Source organism: Pezoporus flaviventris, unplaced genomic scaffold, assembly GCF_033815535.1.
Source record: "Pezoporus flaviventris isolate CSIRO_AGI_PZ_B2104156 unplaced genomic scaffold, CSIRO_AGI_Pfla_v1 ptg000077l, whole genome shotgun sequence".
Taxonomy (NCBI): Eukaryota; Metazoa; Chordata; class Aves; order Psittaciformes; family Psittacidae; genus Pezoporus; species Pezoporus flaviventris.
The window spans coordinates 518025-539184 of record NW_026892625.1 but is presented as its reverse complement, the minus strand read 5'-3'; the positions used below and the strand labels follow the sequence as shown (position 1 = coordinate 539184).

The following is a 21160-nucleotide window of genomic DNA, read 5'->3' as shown; positions in this document are numbered from 1 at the left end:
ACTTGCTCACAGATGCTGCTGCATCAGCTCTGAGAATTTACTTCTACTCTGCAAGAATTACATACCTTACAATTCCTACAAGTTCTCTCCTAATACTTAATTGATCAACTCTCCAGCCTCCATAGGACAACAGGCCACATCACTGATCTGCCTCCAGAACCGTGGCTGCAGTTTCAAGAACTGAAAAACAACTATATTACATACATTACATAAAATACATAATTATAATTTAGGTATTTTCAACCCTATTGTGAAAGTTCACAGAGCATGTGTAGAGTTTCAAAGAGGCATTTAGAAATCTTGTACACTACAATACTGAGTAAGCTTCAGCACCTTCAGCCACAGTAATATGGGTGCCCTGACAAAGAACTTATTACCTTGTGATGCAAGCCATTTCTGACTGGATGCTGGGTCTGGACTGGGATCAGAAAGTCAGAAGGAATCATGTGAGTTCCTGTAAGAAAAGGCACATTAATAGCCCTGCAACAAGAACACCTTAGAGAAAACTTCAACTCTCAACTCTTCCAGCTACTGGAAGATTCAGCCACTTAAAAAAAAAACTTTTAAATAAAAAAATAATAATAAAAGCTTTTTATTAAAAGCAGGGGGAAGTGACAATACAGGTCAGTAGTTTCAGCTTTAGTTGACCCTCCTTATTGTAAGGTTAAAACCTGCCTCTTGTACCCTTTAAAAGCCACTAAAATTGATAGCACCATAGCAATGTGATGCTAGGCAAGCTAAGAGTCCAACCTTTAAACCAGTGTCAAATCTGCAGACACTCTTACAGCTTTGTAGCCATTCAGAATTGAATTCCAAACTAAAGTACTGAATAGTTTCATTTTACCTTGATGAATGAGCTGGTAAAAAGCATGCTGCCCATCGGTGCCAGGCTTACCCCACACAATAGGGCCAGTACTGTAGCCCACTCGAGAGCCTTTCTTGGTAATGTATTTGCCATTAGATTCCATATCACCCTAAAAGGAAAGAAGGGATGTATCACTGTCCTTGCAGATCCACACAGTATCAGTACAAGTTTCCATATATAATTCAACTATCACGAGTGTTACCTATTGGTAGAGGCTTCATAAAAATCGGGGATACACCTGCTTAATTTACAGACATAGAGATAATGGAGGTCTGAGGGGGGGGGAATCTAACTTAACTGAGCAAATAAGTAGATATACATCATGGCACCAGTCTCTTTAGGCCCTTGATAACGTAAGTAACTGCAATTTTAACCTAGAAACATGCATTCAGGTTCTAGAACCAGGATGGAAGCTTATCTACATACTTGCTTCTATGAAACCTTTACTCTGAGGCTTACCTGCTGGAAGTAGGTAGCAAAGCGGTGCATGTGTTGGTCATAGGGCAGAAGGGCATGGGTTTCACATCCATAGCAGTTTATATACCAGACCCCCAGCACGGCCAAAAGAACAGGCATGTTCTTCTCCAGTGGGGCAGTGTGGAAGTGATTATCCTATGTGACACAAAGGAAAACACTTCTGATACAGCAGAAGTCATTCCTCCCAGCTCCCAATAATTGTTTTTATTGTTGTTTTGATCCAGAGAGCTTCCCAAGCACAGCTGTTTTAGAAGCACTGATAGGACATAAGATGCTGAACTTCAGGGACCAACCTGCCTTCAGTTATCTTACTAACAGCTCTTAAGAGGAACATCCAAAATAAGCATCCAATTACCATCCAGTGGGCTCCTGCAAGCAGGCTCTCAAAGTTGTCAAACCCTAAATGGAAAAAGTCATTTTGAAGTTATTACAACTCAAACTTTATTTTCCTTGTAGAGACAACTGTAAACCAGTTAAAATTACTTGTATGGCACAAGGCTCCCAACTGGTAATGGAGTTTAAAGTTGCACTTTGACTTCTCCCAAAATTTGCATCCCATAATTCCATAATAGAGGCTTGGACTTTAGAGAAAGTCCAACTTCATGAAGCATACAAAAACCACACACACCCCACACACCCCAGGGCAAGGCTAGTATAGCAGGCATTTGTGTTTGTCTGAGGAGAAACAACTGTAGTATGGTTTTCTCAAAAAAGGTTCCCCTTCATAATTTGTGTATTTTAATTGCTATTCATTTCCACTAATGAGTAGTTTAACACCATCCCATCCTGCAAAGCCAGGTATTCCAATTTTTATATGGAAAAATTGAGTTGAAGTGTTTCACAATTAGAGCAGCAGCTCTACCTATGGTCAAAAGCCAGCTTCAGGAGGTGAAGGATTTAAGAGCTAGAAGCCCTGATAGACTGGCATGTCAGCAGTCAGATCTGACAGCAGAGATGAACAGTTAATTACAGACAAAACAGCAAGTGCCTGAATAAAGTTTGCTGTTCACATAGGTTTTTCTACACATGAAAACTCCTATTCATATCATTCCAAAATCACCAATGTTTTTCTTCTAGCCTCAGTTTAAGGGAATTCTAGCTTCAGACTTTAAATACCTGAAAGAAGCCATGAGGGAACAAATGCAAGGCTGCTGAACAGCCTGCTTACCAGGAAACAGCAGTTCTTTGAGCTCGTTCACATTAACTGTACTCTCCACCTGTATTTGAGATCTGCAAAAGAAATGCCCATGCTACAGTAACAAGTAGGTGAGAATTTGCTTCAAGGGTCTAATGTTTGTTCTACAGTCAACTGCAGATAGAAGCAGCATTCCTGTATCATCAAGCCCTATACCCTAGAAAAATAAGTACTGGGGACAAAAAGTAGTAATAAGAAGAGACCATTAACAACACTAAATGGAGCTCACATGCAGAACTGGAGACATAGAGTTTTGATGTTTAGCATGTATATACTCACAGAAGACACTCAAATAGTTAAGGAATATCAATTTCAAGGTCCAATTTTCAACGCTGACATAGCTTTATATAACAGGCACTTTTGGCAAGTGACTCGAGATTAAATTTGACTATTTCTACTTAAGTATGGGTAATCTCCAAAACTGTATTTACAGTACTAAAAACCTCAACACTACCATTGTGTTAGATTTTTTTTTTTTAGCACAGCCAACCACTCAGTAGGTTGGGTCAAATATTTCCCCCCAAACACACTATCATTGATGCATTCCATAGTTACATTCCTGAAGCAAACAGACATCATATGTAAGCGGCGAGGAGAAGCAGACAGGCCAACCCAATACAGGTGATAAGCAAACTTCTACTTTATTTGTGACGCAGTTCACACATATATAGGAGTGGTATTCAGCCACTCCTCCTTGGCACAACAGTATTGGTTAGCCCCACACAGCTTCCTGCACATTCTCCTCCCATGTCCGGTTTCCGGTTACCTGTGGGGGCCACCCCCTGCCTTGCTCGCACAGTCCTCCAGGGCTCTATGGTCCTGCTCTTAGAGTCATTCTGCAACAATTCCCCCTTTTCCTTTGTGCGAGCAAGGCATTGTGGGTTATTCTGTTCACCTGTTTTATCACACAACTATAAGCAAGTCTAATAGCTACGATGATTAACCTAACAATGATACATAAGTGCAATACTTTAAACAGCAGTGTTTGACTCAACCTGTAATGCCCCGTGAAGACAACCATCTAGTTATTCTTAGGATATTGCTCATTTACTATTGCTGGGTAAGCTGAGCCAGGGTTCTCAGCTGTGCATGCATCGAATTAGCATAATCAGAGAGACTCATACAAGACATTCCAACAAACTCCTCAGATCCATGTCCCTGTTCCAACAACAAAAGGTTCTGCAGTGTTGCATGTCTTACAGAGTCAACATGAAAACAAATCAGAAATCGCCTTCGATGTAGTATTGTCTGCTTAGCAACTCAGCAACCAAGTCTGCTTAGTTGAGCCAAGGCCCTGGCTGAAGCACTTACAGTGATTTGGCATATTATGATTGGATACATGTTTTGAAGACCCTTAGTGACTAACATATAATTGGTTAAACACAGGTGTGAGAACTCAACCTTGAAAGCTTGCCAACAGTTCACAGTTCTCATTAACTTGGTGAATTCCAGCCTCTTATCTTGCTTGCTTAAGCTTCTTCAGGCCTCTCATGGCCTTGCTGTATCCTTCAGGACTATTCAAAGTTTATGTACCAATTATGCATTCTCCTGTGAGAACACTGTCTCCAAATCTTCCCCCTTTATGTTTTATATATGGTTTGGGTGACCCTACTTGAGCAGGGGATCTGGGCTAGATTATATCTCCAACATATGCCAACTAGAGGCTGCCTGGGCCTGCCCCTTTTTTCTGCTGTATGGCTCTCTGATAACAGGCTGTATAGCTCTCTGATCCTTCACATCAAGGTCTGGCAATGTCGTGTGTCCCCACCTCTCCACGCCTGCTGGGTTGCAGCCAACAGCGGAGCTAAAGGTCCTTCTTGGTGGCTGTCCTGGGTTCAGCAGTAGCAGTCATGTTTTTTCCTTTGTGTTAACTGGTGCAGTGCTGTGTTTTGACTTCTAGTTTGAGAACGGTGTTGGTGAAGCCGATGTTTTCGGCTGTTGCTAAGTGATGTTTACCCTGACCAAGGACTCTGTGAGGCTCATGCTCTGCCAGGGAGGAGGGGAAGCTGTGAGGAGGCAGAGACGGGGCGCCTGACCCGGGCTGGCCGGGGAGGTATTCCATACCACAGCACGTCATGCCCGGGGTGGGGGGTAACTGGGAGTGACCCGGAAGGACAGGGGCTACCGGGTGGAACTCGCTTTCTTGGCCGGTGGTATCGTATTCTCTTCTCTTGTTATTTTCCCTTATCATTGTTTTAGCTGATAGTAGCGGTGGTGATTTGTTGCTGGACTGTTCTTGTCTCAACCCGTAGGAGTTGCACTCTCTCGATCCTCCTCCCCGTTCCTCCGGGAGCGGGGAAGGGGAGAGCCCCGGTGCGGGGGGGGGGGGGGGGGGGAGACGGACACGGACCTCGATTGTTGTCAGCTCAGCACCACTCACTGGGAGTGAGTGAACAAGTTACCTGACTGGGTTCAAACCACGACAGTTCTTTTTGGCGCCCAACGTGGGGCACGAGGGGTTGAGATAAGAACAGATCTGACTGGATTGATAGTCACTCGTCACAATGCTGATTTATTGGCTCTCAAGGTTTTTCCTCATGATCTCACAGTTTCAGTATACCATATCTTACGTCCATCCGGTATTTGCTGTATTAGTGTTTTTCAAGTGTGGGGCTTGGGCTAAGGTTTTTATCCCATTGTACTTTATGGTAATGACTTGTAATACAATAGAATCATTGATCATGAAACTGATCTGGCTTATGTTCCCAGTGTGGTCACCACCTTTATACTTTGGGAGGTATATGATGGAGGTGCTTAGCAATTACACATCTTTTTTCTCCTTCTCAGGTGCTCAACCTGTGAAGGAGACATCCTTTTACCCTCCTAGTCGTCCCCCCAGACCATTTACATTTGAGAGTTTTGAATTTTTTGAATGGCCTTTTAATGCTGTTGAGACTTGTTTGCTGATGGTGATGGGAATCACCATGCTAACACGCATACAGAGTGTGTTTTGCCCACTACTGATTTCAAGAGTTAAGCAGATTCAGGTTTGGGTCTTGTCTGGGGTCAAACGACGATGTAGGAGGACCGAGAGATTTTCCCTGAGGCTGGACAGCCATGAGTGGCAGGGTGTGTGGGATAGTATGGGCAAGTATCTAGGTCAGTGGGCCCCTCCAGTACTTTGGAATTTCACTACCGAACAACTGCAAAATCCAGAAGAATTAGTAAAACACTTAAATGAGGTGTGTGGTCATTCTGGCCATAGCAGAGATGGACAAATCACGGCAACGTGCTGGGGCTTGGCCTATGCTTACAGGGCCTTGTTCAACACTATCCAGCACCTTCAAAAGGAAAAGAATGTCGGCGGATTTGAGGGCAAAGTGACAGTCGCTACTCAAACTTTGGCTGCAATGAACTGCGCAGCTACCCCAGTGGCAAGTACAGCAGCTGCTCAAACTTCAACTGCAACAGACAGCGCGGTTACCCCAGCTCCAAGCACGGTAGCTACACCACCCCCAGCAACAAGTACAGTCGCTAATCAAACCACAGTGATAATCACTGCAGCCAAACCAGAGGACCAATTCGTACCAATATCGGTTGCCCCTGTACGCAAGAGAACAAGCAAAAAGGAGGCAAAAAGGGTGAAGCGAGATGAAGAACCAATGAATTCACCACCCGGCCCAGAATCTGATCAGGAGTCATCATCACATGACGAAGAAGAAGAAGAAGAGGTAACTTCTCGACCTCGTACCTCAACCGAGCTGCGGAATATGCGAAAAGATTTTACCCGTCAACCAGGGGAGCACATCATCACCTGGTTACTCCGATGCTGGGACAATGGGGCCGATGGTCACGAACTAGAAGGTACAGAAGCCAAGCAGCTGGGATCACTTGCTAGAGAAGGGGGAATTGACAAAGCAATTGCAAGAGAGAAAAAGTCCCTCAGCCTTTGGAGGAGGCTCTTGGCAGCTGTGAAAGAAAGGTTTCCGTACAAGGACGATGTTACAAGTCGTTCGGCCAAGTGGACTACTATAGACAAAGGCATCCAGTCTCTGAGGGAATCGGCCATCGTAGAGATGATCTATCACATCAAGCCGAATAACGGGGATACACCTATAGATCCAGATGAAGTTGAATGTACACGACCCATGTGGCGAAAACTTACACGGAATGCACTGTCATCATATGCCCATTCATTGGCAACAGTGACCTGGAATGACATAGTACCACTAACAGTGGATGAAATTGTTCATAAACTCCGAGAGTTCGAAGACAATCTCACTCCTTCCATCATCTCAGCTGTGAAAAAACTGTCCCAGGACCTCGACAAATTGAGGGACGATGTATCTGATTTATCCAGCTCCTCACGTGTACCAACACACGTCTCAGCTATTAACAAAAGGCGTCCTGTTGTTCAAGAGAGGAGATACAGAAGGTATACGCCACGGGGTACCCTATGGTTTTACCTGCTGGATCCCGGAGAAGACATGACAAAGTGGGATGGAAAACCTACTTCAGCTTTGGAGGAACGGGTGAGTGAACTGAAGAGGGGAGCAAGGGCCAAGACTGATCGTCCCATGAGAGCTACGGCTTCAGTCTCTGGTGAGCAGTTTCCCAGATGGAGTGGAAGAGCTGATTTTACTCCAGCTCCTGTGATAATGAAGAATAATCCCTTTCAACACGACTTAAGTGTCCAATGCTGTGACGACCATTAGAGGGGCCCTGCCTCCAGCCAGGTGGAGGTAGGGGACAATCGGATTTACTGGACTGTGTGGATCAGATGGCCTGGCACATCAGTCCCACAGAAGTATAAGGCTCTAGTAGATACCGGTGCACAGTGTACCCTGATGCCATCAAGCTGTCAAGGGGTGGAACCCATCTATATTTCTGGAGTAACAGGAGGATCCCAAGAGTTGACTGTGATGGAGGCTGAAATCAGCCTGACTGGGAGGGAATGGCAAAAGCACCTCATTGTGACTGGTCCAGAGGCTCCATGCATCCTCGGCATAGACTACCTCAAGAGAGGGTACTTCAAAGACCCAAAAGGGTACCGGTGGGCTTTTGGTATTGCTGCTTTGGAGACTGAGGAAATTGAGCAGCTGTCCACCTTGCCTGGTCTCTCAGAAGATCCCTCTGCTGTGGGGTTGCTGAAAGTTGAAGAACAACAAGTGCCAATTGCGACCACAACAGTGCACCGGCGGCAATATCGCACCAACCGAGACTCCCTGATTCCCATCCATCAGCTGATCCGTAGACTGGAGAGTCAGGGGGTGATCAGCAGGACCCGCTCACCCTTCGATAGCCCCATATGGCCAGTGCGAAAGTCTAATGGAGAATGGAGACTAACAGTAGACTATCGTGGCCTGAATGAAGTCACACCACCATTGAGTGCTGCCGTACCGGACATGCTAGAACTTCAGTATGAACTAGAGTCAAAGGCAGCCAAGTGGTATGCCACGATTGATATTGCCAATGCATTTTTCTCAATTCCTTTGGCAGCAGAGTGCAGGCCACAGTTTGCTTTTACTTGGAGGGGTGTCCAGTTCACTTGGAACCGACTGCCCCAGGGGTGGAAACACAGCCCTACCATTTGCCATGGACTGATCCAGACTGCACTGGAACAGGGGCAAGCTCCAGAACACCTGCAATACATTGATGACATTATTGTGTGGGGCGATACAGCGGAAGAAGTCTTTGAGAAAGGGAGGAAAATAATCCAAATCCTGCTGAAAGCCGGTTTTGCCATAAAACGGAGTAAGGTCAAGGGACCTGCACAGGAGATTCAATTTTTGGGAATAAAATGGCAAGATGGACGTAGACAGATCCCCACAGATGTGATCAACAAGATAACAGCAATGTCTCCACCAACTAATAAGAAAGAAACGCAAGCTTTCTTGGGTGCAGTGGCGTTCTGGAGAATGCACATCCCAAATTACAGTTCGATTGTAAGCCCTCTCTATCATGTGACCCGGAAGAAGAATGATTTTAAATGGGGCCCTGAGCAGCAACAAGCCTTTGAGCAAATTAAACGCGAGATAGTTCATGCAGTAGCCCTTGGACCAGTCCGGACCGGGCCAGATGTAAAAAATATGCTGTACACTGCAGCTGGGGAGAACGGTCCTACCTGGAGCCTCTGGCAGAAAGGTCCAGGGGAGACTCGAGGTTGACCCCTCGGCTTTTGGAGTTGGGGATACAAAGGATCTGAGGCCAGCTATACCCCAACTGAGAAAGAGATACTGGCAGCCTATGAAGGGGTTCGAGCTGCTTCGGAAGTGATTGGCACTGAAGCACAGCTACTCCTGGCACCCCGGCTGCCCGTGCTGGGCTGGATTTTCAAAGGCAGGGTCTCCTCTACACATCATGCAACTGATGCTACATGGAGTAAATGGGCTGCACTAATTACACAACGAACTCGAATAGGAAATCCCAGTCGTCCAGGCATTCTAGAAGTCATCATGGACTGGCCAGAGGGCAAAGATTTCGGAATGTCACCAGAGGAGGAGGTGGTGCGTGCTGAGGAGGCTCCACCATATAATAAACTGTCAGAAAGTGAAAAGCAGTATGCCTTGTTTACTGATGGCTCTTGCCGTATTGTGGGAAAGCATCGGAGATGGAAGGCAGCTGTATGGAGTCCTGGACGACAAGTTGCAGAAACTGCTGAAGGAGAGGGTGAATCGAGTCAATTTGCCGAGGTGAAAGCCATCCAGCTGGCCCTGGACATTGCTGAACGAGAAAAGTGGCCAGTACTTTATCTCTATACTGACTCATGGATGGTGGCAAATGCCCTGTGGGGGTGGTTGAAGCAATGGAAGCAGAGCAACTGGCAACGCAGAGGTAAACCCATCTGGGCTGCTGCACTGTGGAAAGATATTGCTGCCAGGGTGCAGAACCTGGTGGTGAAGGTACGTCATGTAGATGCCCATGTCCCCAAGAGTCGGGCCACTGAGGAACACCAGAACAACCAACAAGTGGATAAAGCGGCTAAGATTGAAGTGGCTCAGATGGACTTAGATTGGCAACATAAAGGTGAATTATTTTTGGCCCGGTGGGCCCATGACACTTCAGGCCATCAGGGCAGAGATGCAACATATAGATGGGCCCGTGACCGAGGGGTGGACTTAACAATGGACACTATTGCCCAGGTTATTCATGAGTGTGAAACATGTGCTGCAATTAAACAAGCCAAGCGGTTAAAGCCTCTTTGGTATGGAGGACGATGGTTGAAGTATAAATATGGGGAGGCCTGGCAGATTGACTATATCACACTGCCACCAACCCGCCAAGGCAAGCGCCATGTGCTTACCATGGTGGAAGCAACCACCGGGTGGCTGGAAACATACGCTGTGCCCCATGCCACTGCCCGGAACACCATCCTGGGCCTTGAGAAACAGATTTTGTGGCGACACGGCACCCCAGAGAGAATTGAGTCAGACAATGGGACTCATTTCCGGAATAACCTTATAGATATTTGGGCCAAAGAGCATGGCATTGAGTGGGTATATCACATCCCCTACCATGCACCAGCCTCTGGGAAAATCGAACGGTACAATGGGCTGTTAAAAACTACACTGAGAGCGATGGGTGGGGGAACTTTCAAGCATTGGGATACACATTTACCAAAGGCCACCTGGTTGGTCAACACCAGAGGATCTGCCAACAGGGCTGGCCCAGCCCAGTCAGAACTTTTACATATTGTAGAGGGGGACAAAGTTCCCGTGGTGCATATGAAGAATTTGCTGGGGAAGACAGTCTGGGTTATTCCTGCTTCAGGTAAAGGCAAACCCACTCGTGGGATTGCTTTTGCTCAGGGACCTGGATATACTTGGTGGGTAATGCGGGAAGATGGGGAAGTCCGATGTATACCTCAAGGGGATTTGATTTTAGGGGAAAACAGCCAGTGAACTCAATTGTATGCTGTTGCCTGCTGTGTAATGCTTTTATAGCCCATCAACTAGATGTCTCCAGGTCACCAGGGACTGGCCCTGACTTCCCTCCAGCCATCATCCCAACAGAGAATGAACTTGGAACATCATGGACCGAATGGACTCGGCAGCATTATAGGGATTGGTCCATGCACTAAGAAAATGATTTTTTCGTCTTGGTCTGTATGTATATGGATGTATATATGTGGGAGAGCGATGGTGTATTGAAAATGTGGGATGTGAGCACGACGTGAATGGTATGGAATAAGGGGTGGATAATGTCGTGGGTTCAGCAGTGGCAGTCATGTTTTTTCCTTTGTGTTAACTGGTGCAGTGCTGTGTTTTGACTTCTAGTTTGAGAACGGTGTTGGTGAAGCCGATGTTTTCGGTTGTTGCTAAGTGATGTTTACCCTGACCAAGGACTCTGTGAGGCTCATGCTCTGCCAGGGAGGAGGGGAAGCTGTGAGGAGGCAGAGACGGGGCGCCTGACCCGGGCTGGCCGGGGAGGTATTCCATACCACAGCACGTCATGCCCGGGGTGGGGGGTAACTGGGAGTGACCCGGAAGGACAGGGGCTTCCGGGTGGAACTCGCTTTCTTGGCCGGTGGTATCGTATTCTCTTCTCTTGTTATTTTCCCTTATCGTTGTTTTAGCTGATAGTAGCGGTGGTGATTTGTTGCTGGACTGTTCTTGTCTCAACCCGTAGGAGTTGCACTCTCTCGATCCTCCTCCCCGTTCCTCCGGGAGCGGGGAAGGGGAGAGCCCCGGTGCGGGGGGGGGGGGGGGGGGGGGACGGACACGGACCTCGATTGTTGTCAGCTCGGCACCACTCACTGGGAGTGAGTGAACAAGTTACCTGACTGGGTTTAAACCACGACAGTGGCAAACACAGAAGCCAACCCAGTCTTGTGGTAGCAGGCATTTGTTCAGCCTCAGTCCTTGCACCTTATTGTCAATGCACAGTTTTACCTGCTTCATCCAGTAACAAGTCGCTACTACAGCAAGGCACACACAAATTTACATTAGCAGAGTAACTATTACAGGGTGAAGCAGCATGTTGAAGATGCTGATGGCAGTGAGGGACAAGCCAAAGAAATTTCTTACCAGTGGAATTCTCCCACCCTCTTAATTTGTTCTATCACCTGCTTTATAAGACTACCATTGCATTAAAATCTTTCTAGCTTTTGATTTAGCATTTTCTAGCAGCTGCTGCAAATTTCCATACTCTAACATCTCTTTTACAAGTGACAAATCTATACAATACAAGGTGCAGTTTCTTATTAGAAACTAGCTAGTAAATACAGGTGGTTTTATACACAAAATCACAACCTCTAATAATAGCTACTATACAAGCACACATATTCAGGATGTTACTTTTCAGTTGTCCCCAAGTGATGTTTTGCAGTTAATCGTTCTTTCTCTTCCTCTATCTCATTCTGCTTGGGATATTCACGATCAGCTCCTGTAGCTGAGGCATTAGATTTATCCATTTGTCTGTCCAGCTCATGGCAAGGCTTCACAAACTTTGCAGGCAGTTGCCATGGACCTGTAGGCAGGAGGACACAAATATACCCCCTCCCCCAGGTTATCAGTTCTTGAGAAGTAGACAGGTTAAATGTAACATCATTACTCTCTTCCCCCCCCCCCTTTTTTTTTTTTTTTTTTTAGTTCCTGCAAAAGCCATCCTGCTGGGCAGCAACTATAGCGGCCTGCCTGCTTCAGCAGCAACCATAACCGGCAACCGCACCTTTACGTTAACCCTTTCATGCCCGAAATGTTAAACAGCTACCCGTTGAAAGTTTTTACATGAACTCAACAACAAGAAAAATACACAGAACACCGTCTGCCCTCAGCACACACATACAAACACACGCATATGGGATCCCACAAGCACACGCCACACAACTACAATATTTGAAGCACAAAATCCAGACAATCATTACTCCCACTACAGTCCCACGTACAGAATGTGGCATAAGGACCCTGTGGAGACTAACAGCAAACCAGCTCCGAGAAGCATCATTGCAGTGCGAGGTGGCAGGCTCATCCTTAGCGGGTGTCCCCGCAGAGGCTCTGCCTCCCCCACATCGTATGAGGCTTGGGCTTTTATACTGACCAAAATGCACACTCATTCTGACACAGGTGTCCAGCCTGTGCTGGAAGAAGTGGCCAGCAGTATCTACAAAGGTCTCCAAGGGTTGATAGAAACCTGGACATACTTATATTTACCAACTTCTAGTACATGAGTATCACAGAGAAACTGTATGGGCTCCCCCTGTCAATTGCAAGAAAAAATCATCACATATACAGCTTGAGTATAAGAGGATTTTAACCCATACGTGGTCACTGTTTGTCAGGCCTCCTTAACTATTTTGAGATCAAGAGCTTCCCACTCTTTAGCCCCCTGCTGTGTAGTAAACACAGGATATGCAGAGATGCCCATTGCAGAAAATTCCCCGGTAATGATCGCATCCTTGGTTACCCCTTGTTACAGCTGAGCGTCTCCAGGGCCAGTGAGTCTGAGCAGACCGACCCGGGAGACGAAGAGTCAGAGTCTGGAAGCAGGGGATAGAAATCTGGCTCAGATTCAGGGGATTCGGGGGCTGATCCTGGGCTGAACTCAGGGTCTCCGTTGCTCGCATCTGTGTCTTTCTTATCGGATGTCTCTCGTTCGGTATGTAGCCATCTGCAGACCTGGCTCCTCCGTAACTGAGTTAAAAATTTTTTTCACTCTAGGGGATAGTGGGTTGGAGAGGCTCGCAGTTCCTTTAAATCTCCAGCTAGCGCATGATCTCTATTTTCTACTGCGTGCTTCACAGTGGCGCCGCAATCGATCCGGCGCCGAGGCACCGTCCTCTTTCTTTTGGATTCCTCGACATTTATCATGCGGATACCTTCTAATATACTTTCTCTGTCCTTTTTAAAGTCCCTACTTTCAGAACTGGGGTGGTGGGGGAGCAGGGGGTTACACCTCCTCCGCGGCACCTTCTGATGGAGGGGGAGAAAAGGAAGGGGGGGGGAAACCCTGTGCTCCCTCGAGTTGGGGGAAACGAGTTGTAATCTTCCCCCGGTTTCAACCGACCGGGGACGTCTGTTCCTAGTTTCTCCGTTGCTACTGTGGCAGTTTTCTTTTCCGCCTTGCAACTTTTTATACAGTTTATTACTTCTCTCCATGGTTTATCGAGTTTCTTTGCCGTTTTATCATCATTAAGCATTGAGTCAAATAGTTCTTCACCAAGCTTTCACCACTCACTCTCGTCAAAAACTGTATTAGGATCTACAAAAAATCCCTTAGCCTTCCGTACAGCCACTAGACCTGCTAGCTGCTTTAGAGTCTCAGGCTCAATTCCCCGCTTTTATAAAAAGCACTGTAATAAGTTCAGGGCTCAATTCCCCGCTTTTATAAGAAGCACTGTAATAAGTCCAGGGCTACCTCTCGGTCCATTTTCATGGCAGCTTTTTCCCGATCGTTTTCTCCTGGATCCTCCTGTAACCTCGGTCTCCGGATCGGCCTTCCGACGCAGCAGTGTCTGGTTCGCCCCAGCGGCGGACTCCTTTCGGTTAGTCCAAGCACCCGGGTCCATCACGCCACCGCAGCAGCACCCAGGCCGCTGCCGCCGGCGCCGCTCACTCTCCGTTCCGGGTCCCCGTTAACCAGGGCCCTGTAATCCGGGTCCCCGCTAGTCGGGGCCCTGTATTCCGGGTCCCCGTTAACTGGGGCCCTGTAATCCGGGTCCCCGTTAACCGGGGCCCTGTAATCCGGGTCCCCTCTAGTCGGGGCCCTGTAATCCGGGTCCCCGCTAGTCGGGGCCCTGTAATCCGGGTCTCCGTTAACCGGGGCCCTGTAATCCGGGTCCCCTCTAGTCGGGGCCCTGTATTCCGGGTCTCCGCTAGTCAGGGCCCTGTAATCTGGGTCCCCTCTAGTCGGGGCCCTGTAATCCGGGTCCCCGCTAGTCAGGGCCCTGTAATCCGGGTCCCCGTTAACCGGGGCCCTGTAATCCGGGTCCCCTCTAGTCGGGGCCCTGTATTCCGGGTCTCCGCTAGTCAGGGCCCTGTAATCCGGGTCCCTGTTAACCGGGGCCCTGTAATCCGGGTCCCCTCTAGTCGGGGCCCTGTATTCTGGGTCCCCGCTAGTCGGGGCCCTGTAGTCCGCGTCCCTGTTCGGGCGCCATTTGTAAGCAGCGAGGAGAAGCAGACAGGCCAACCCAATATGGGTGATAAGCAAACTTCTACTTTATTTGTGACGCAGTTCACATATATATAGGAGTGGTATTCAGCCACTCCTCCTTGGCACAACAGTATTGGGTAGCCCCACACAGCTTCTTCCACATTCTCCTCCCATGTCCGGTTTCCGGTTACCTGTGGGGGCCACCCCCTGCCTTGCTCGCACAGTCCTCCAGGGCTCTATGGTCCTGCTCTTAGAGTCATTCTGCAACAATCATAAGAATACCTACCAATATGCAGGGCAATGGAGAGACCAAGAGCAGACCACAGAGAATAGTGGCCACCAACCCACTGAAAAGAAGAGACCAGTTTAGACAGAAGTGCAAGGCTTTTAAATCTACACTTATTCAAACTCTAAGGAAATAGCACCATGTGCTTAGACTATTTTCAGCAAACCCAATATTGTTTCTGATGATAATTCACTGTGTATTATAAGGCATGGTCAAGGGAACCTGCACCTTACAGCAGCTCCCTCATGATTCCTTAACTATGCATTTTTTGACACTTCAAAGTTAACCTACTCATCCAATTTATGTCACATCTATAGAAGATCTCCTGATGATTCCAATTCATTTCCTAATACTAAAATTGCACCTTGTATTAACTGCTTTCCTAATGTCACTCCTCTAAATAAAGTCTGCTTCAGCAAGATTATGACACTAGCTAGGGAAGGATAAGTCTCTACATACATTTCTAAACAGCAGCTTTAAAAATCTAGTTTGTAAAAGCACATAGTCAATGAAGCATAAAACAAGCTGTTTCTAGTTAAGTATAAGGGCCAAGACAAAGGCAATATATTTAAAATATGCAACTCCTACAAAATACCAAATTCTCTCCCATTTCTGACACTTGACCTTTACAAGCCTAGATTATACACAGTAGACCCCCAGTCAAATGCCACAGCTTAGAGTAACTACTTACACAGAGGAATAAGCTAAGGCTTACCTCCTGTTACCCAACAGCTGATTAGACAGCCAAAAATACAGAAAACTCCTCTTTAGGCCTTTGACTGCAGGATTTTAATGGAATGACCAAGAGAAGAGTGTTTCACTTGCTAATGCATTCTCAATTTCATAATGTTTTCAGATATTTCAGTACAGAATACAACTACTATAATTTCAGTAGTTTTGGCAGTTTCCTGACATCTAGTTAGCATTTTCTAAAGCAAGTTAGATTATTCTAACAGTTAACATCTACCACACATTGGACATTTACTTACATCCCAAAACTCAAACATGTTCTCTGGGTCAACTCCAAAGTCTTTAAATTTAGGCTAGAATGAAAAAAAATATATATTTACATATATATATAAATAAAAAGTAAGGACACCATAAGTAAAACCAGCAATCTTTAAAAGCTTTGACTAGCAAATAAAACACACAAATTGGATACCTATTAGGGTTAGGGTTTTAAAATGAGGCCATCCTAAAGGTACATAGGAAAAAAAAAATATTTGTTATACTTACAGCATTGGTAGACAAGGCAACAAAATGCTTGGCCACATCTGAAGGCTTAATAAAAGCAAACAGTGTTTGTTCTAGAATGCCAATTATTGAGTTCTGTTCATAAAGCTGATCTGCTACCATTTAAACAAACTACTGATCACTATCCAGTTATTTTTGCATTATCAACTTGAAATTACTTAATTCACATTAAGTGTGGGACTCAGAAGCATATCAGCCTGAAGATAGCATTCCATAGCCCTATGGAAGCAGTTGCTACTTAGAACAGCACACCATTTCCTTAAGAGCGTTACTGGTTCGGAACATCACTACTACCACTTTGGAGCAGATGGAGTTTGTTGTACATGTACTACCCTTCCAGCTATGGTCAAAAGAACAAGACAACTGGTATTACTGATAAATCCCAAGCTCCATATTTAGACTTCGGTCTTTCAGCAAGTGTTCTGGTGGACAAAGATGAGGTGTCTGCAACAGTAGTGTAATAAGCAATTTCAAAGCCCAGCTTTCAAAGTACAGCTACCCTGACTGGAACATGTTAAAGACCATCTTAATAACCTGAGCAGACAGTATCTGCTTTTTATTCCTCTTAAAGGTTAAAAATGAGAGAATGAACAAAATACAGGGTTTCTATTCATAGCACATCCATCTGCCATGGAATCGTCAGTATATCACTTCAACCATAACTTCTACTTTTTAAATATTTGCCAATTGGAAGGTAATGCCACATAGACACCATATTCTTGGCTTTTTATATCAGTTGCTCCACTAAATTACTAGCCAGCTGTCCTGGGTTCAGCAGTAGCAGTCATTTTTCTCCTTCTTGGTAGCTGGTGCAGTGCTGTGTTTTGACTTTTGGCTTGGGAACAGAGCTGATAACAATGTTATGGTTTGGCCAAGGACTTTGTGAGCCTCATGCTCTGCCAGGGAGGAGGGGAAGCTGAGAGGAAGCAGAGACAGGACACCTGACCCAAACTGACCAAAGAGGTATTCCATACCACAGCACGTCATGCCCAGGAGGTAACTGAGAGTTACTCGGAAGGGCTAGGACTGTGGGGTTGGAGGAGGTATCGGTCGGTGCTTGGTTGGGCTGGGGGGGAGTTATCGGTCGGCTGGTGGTGAGATGTTGTATTGTCTTCCCTTGTTATTTTCTTTATCATTATTATTATTGGTGGCAGCAGTAGTGATTTGTGCTATACCTTAGTTACTAAACTGTTCTTATCTCAACGCGTGGGAGTTGCATTCTTTTTGATTCTCCTCTCTGTCCCTCCAGGAGTAGGGAGAGGACAAGAAGGGGGGGAGTGAGTGAACGAGTTGTCTGGCTGGGTTTAAACCACAACACTAATATAACACTATTACTTAACAGGCAGGATTTTGGGGAACAATGCATTACAATCATTTATATTGAAAAAATAATGTCTTCACTTTGATCAGACATAAGAACCTGTCTAACCATGAAGCACTGAAGTGATATACATACAGCATCTGCTGAGCTATACATCTTATGTCTGGGCAGCTATTGACTGTTCCAAAGCACACAAAATGACCAGGGAAATGCTACACAAAAAGGCTGCTGCATTCTATAACACAACATAAACATATTAGACTTACATCATAAGCAGCATGCAAGAACCACTCTTAGGCCATCTCTGCATTGGTGATAGTTTCTTGGGTAGTGAAAGTCTGCACATCAGAAAACAAGGAAGTATGTAAAAGTGTACTTAAAATTAAAAACAGTTCAGGCTGCTAAAATATCTTACGTCCCAAAGTAATCAGAGCAGAGGAACTGTAGGTATTCATAAGACAGCTTCTGCCAGATTTCACAAAAAAAAAACCACAAAAAATCCTTATCAATCCAATGGATTAGTGCTGTGATCATATATGAAATTGGAATATTTACTCCCAGTTACTTCCTTCTCCCAAATTTTAATGCAAAACCTTGAGACTAAGTTTCCTACCATAGTCTTTCACTAAAAGTTTTACCATTCACCTAAAAAGGAACTAATAGAGCATCAAAATAGGGTAACCTAGTGTCCTGGGTTCAGCAGTAGCAGTCATTTTTCTCCTTCTTAGATCATGAATCATTGATCATAAAACTGATCTGGATTTCGTTCCCAGTGTGGTCACCACCTCTACACTTTGAGAGGTATATAATAGAAGTGTTTAGCAATTACACATCTTTTTTCCCCTCCTCAAGTGGTCAACCTGTGAAAGAGACATTCCCTTACCTTCCCAGACCCCTCACCAGACCATTTACAGCAGCATTTGAGAGTTCTGAAGGTTTGGATGGCCTTTGAGTACCCTTGAGACCTGCCTGCTGATTGTGATGGAGATTACCATGTTGGCACACATACAGAGTGTGTTTTACCCACAATCATTTCATCTGATCTCGAAAGTTAAGCAGAGTCAGGTTTGGGCCTTGACTACAGTTAGATGATGATATAGGAGGACCAAGAGATTTTCCCCGAGGCTGGACAGTCATGAGTGGCAAGGTTTGCAGGATAGTATGGGCAAGTATCTAGGCCAGTGGGCCCCTCCAGTGCTTTGGAACTTAACCACTGAACAAGTGCAAAACCCAGAAAAATTAGTAAAACATTTAAATGAGGTGTGTGGTCATTCTGGTCATACCAGAGAGAGACAAATCATGGCAAAGTGCTGGGGCTTGGCCTTTGCTTACAGAAGCCTGTTCAACACTATCCAGCACCTTCAAAGGGAAAAAAATGTCTCTGGATCTGATGGCAAAGCAACTGACAATGCAGCTACTCTATTCCAAACACAGCATCTACACCAACCCTAGTGACAAGTACAGCAGCTACTCAAACTCCAACTGCAACAGATAACACAGCTACTCCAAGTACAGCAGATACACCAGCCCCAGTGACAAGTACAGCAGTTACCCAAACCCCGAGAACAGATACTGCAGCCACTCCAACCACAGTGATAATCATTGTAGGTAAACCAGAGGACCAATTCGTGCCAGTATCAGTTGCCCCTGTATGCAAGGGGAAAAGCAAAAAAAGAGGCAAGAAAGATGAAGCAAGATGAAGAAACAATGTACTCGCCACCTGGGATAGCATCTGACCAGAAGTTATTATTATGTGAATCAGAGAAAGAAGAAAAAGAAGTGACTTCTCGACCCCAGACCTCAACCAAGCTATGGAAAATGCAGAAGATTTTACCCGTCAACTAGGGGAGCACATCATCACCTGGCTGCTCTGATGCTGGGACAATGGGGCTGACGGTCATGAAGGTAGAGAAGCCAAACAGCTGGGATCTCTTGCTAGAGAAGGGGGAATTGACAAAAGAATTGCAAAAGAGAAATGATCCCTCAGGCTTTGGAGGCGGCTCTTGGCAGCTGTGAAAGAAATATTTCCAAACAAGGACGATGTTATGAGTCATTTGGCCAAGTGGACTACTCTAGAGAAAGGCATCCACACTCTGAGGGAATCAGCCATTGTAGAGATGATCTACCATAAACAGGATGCCTGGAAAGGACCCATAGATCCAGATTAAATCAAATGTACACAACCCATATAGCGGAAATTTACATGGAATGCACCATCATCATATCCCCACACATTGGCAGCAGTAACCTGGAATGATATACCACCACCAACAGTGCATGAAATAATTCATCAACTCCAAGAGTTTGAAAACAATCTCACCCTTTCCATCATTTCAGCTGTGAAAAACAGTCTCAGGAGTTCAAAAAATTGAGAGATGATCTATCCGATTTATCCAGTCCCCCCGTGCAACAACCCACATCTCAGCCATCAACAAGAGGCATCCTACTGCTCGAGAGAGAAGATATAGGAGGTATATGTCATGCGGGATACCTGCGGGATCATGGAGAAAACATGAGGAAGTGGGATGTAAAACCTACCTCAGTGAAGAGAAGAACAAAGGTCAAGGATGATCATCCCATTAAAGCTGTGGCTTCAGTTTCTGGTGAGCAGGTTCCCACATGGAGTAGAAGAGCTGATTTTACTCCAGCTCCTGTGATAAAGACTATCCACAGCCAGGTGGAGACAGGGGACAATCAGATTTACTGGACTGTGTGGATCAGATGGCCTGGCAAATCAGTCCCACAGAAGTATAAGGCTCTAGTAGATAACAGTGCACAGGGTACTCTGATACAATCAAACTGTCAAGGGGTGGAACCCAATTATATATTTCTGGAGTGACAGGAGGATCCCAAGAGTTGACTGCACTGGAGGCTGAAATCAGCCTGACTGAGAGGAAGTGGCAAAAGCACTCCATTGTGACTGGTCCAGAAACTCCATGCATCCTTGGCATACATTACCTCAGAAGAGGGTACTTCAAAGACCCAAAAGGGTAACAATGAACTTTTAGTGTTGCTGCTTTGGAAACTGAGGAAATTGAGCAGCTGTCCCCCTTCCCTGGTCTCTCAGAGGATTCTTCTCTTGTGGGGTTGCTGAAGGTCGAAGAACGAGAAGTTCCAATCACAACAACAGTGCACCAGCAGCAATATCGCACCATCCGAGACTCCCTGATTCCCAACCATACGCTGACCTGCTGTAGACTGGAGTGTGGAGGACTGATCAGCAAAACCCACTCACCCTTTAATAGCCCCATATGGCCAGTGCAAAAGTCTATCAGAGATCGGAGACTAACAGCAGACTATCGTGGCCTTAATGAAGTCACACCACCATTGAGTGCTGCTGTACAGGACATGCTAGAACTTCAATATGAACTGAAGTCAAATGCAGCCAACTGGTATGCCACAAATGATATTGCCAATGCATTTTTCTCAATTCCTTCAGCAGCAGAGGGCAGGCCACAGTTTGTTTTTACTTGGAGGTGTATCCAGTACACTTGGAACCTATTGCCCAGGGGTGGAAACACAGCCCTACCATCTGCCATGGACTGATCCAGACTGCCCTGGAACAGGGGCAAGCTCCAGAACACCTTCAGGACATTGATGACATTATCATGTGAGGTGATACAGTGGAAGAAATCTTTGAGAAAGGGAGGAAAATAATCCAAATCCTGCTGAAAGCCAGTTTTGCCATGAAACAGAGTAAGGTCAACGAACCTGCACAGGAAATTCAATTTT

General features: G+C 45.9%; 1 pseudogene; it reads right to left on the bottom strand.

The window, feature by feature from the left end:
- Nucleotides 1-249: 249 nt before the first annotated feature.
- LOC133279420 (glucose-6-phosphate isomerase-like) lies at nt 250-18423 on the bottom strand (annotated as a pseudogene).
- Nucleotides 18424-21160: the final 2737 nt, after the last annotated feature.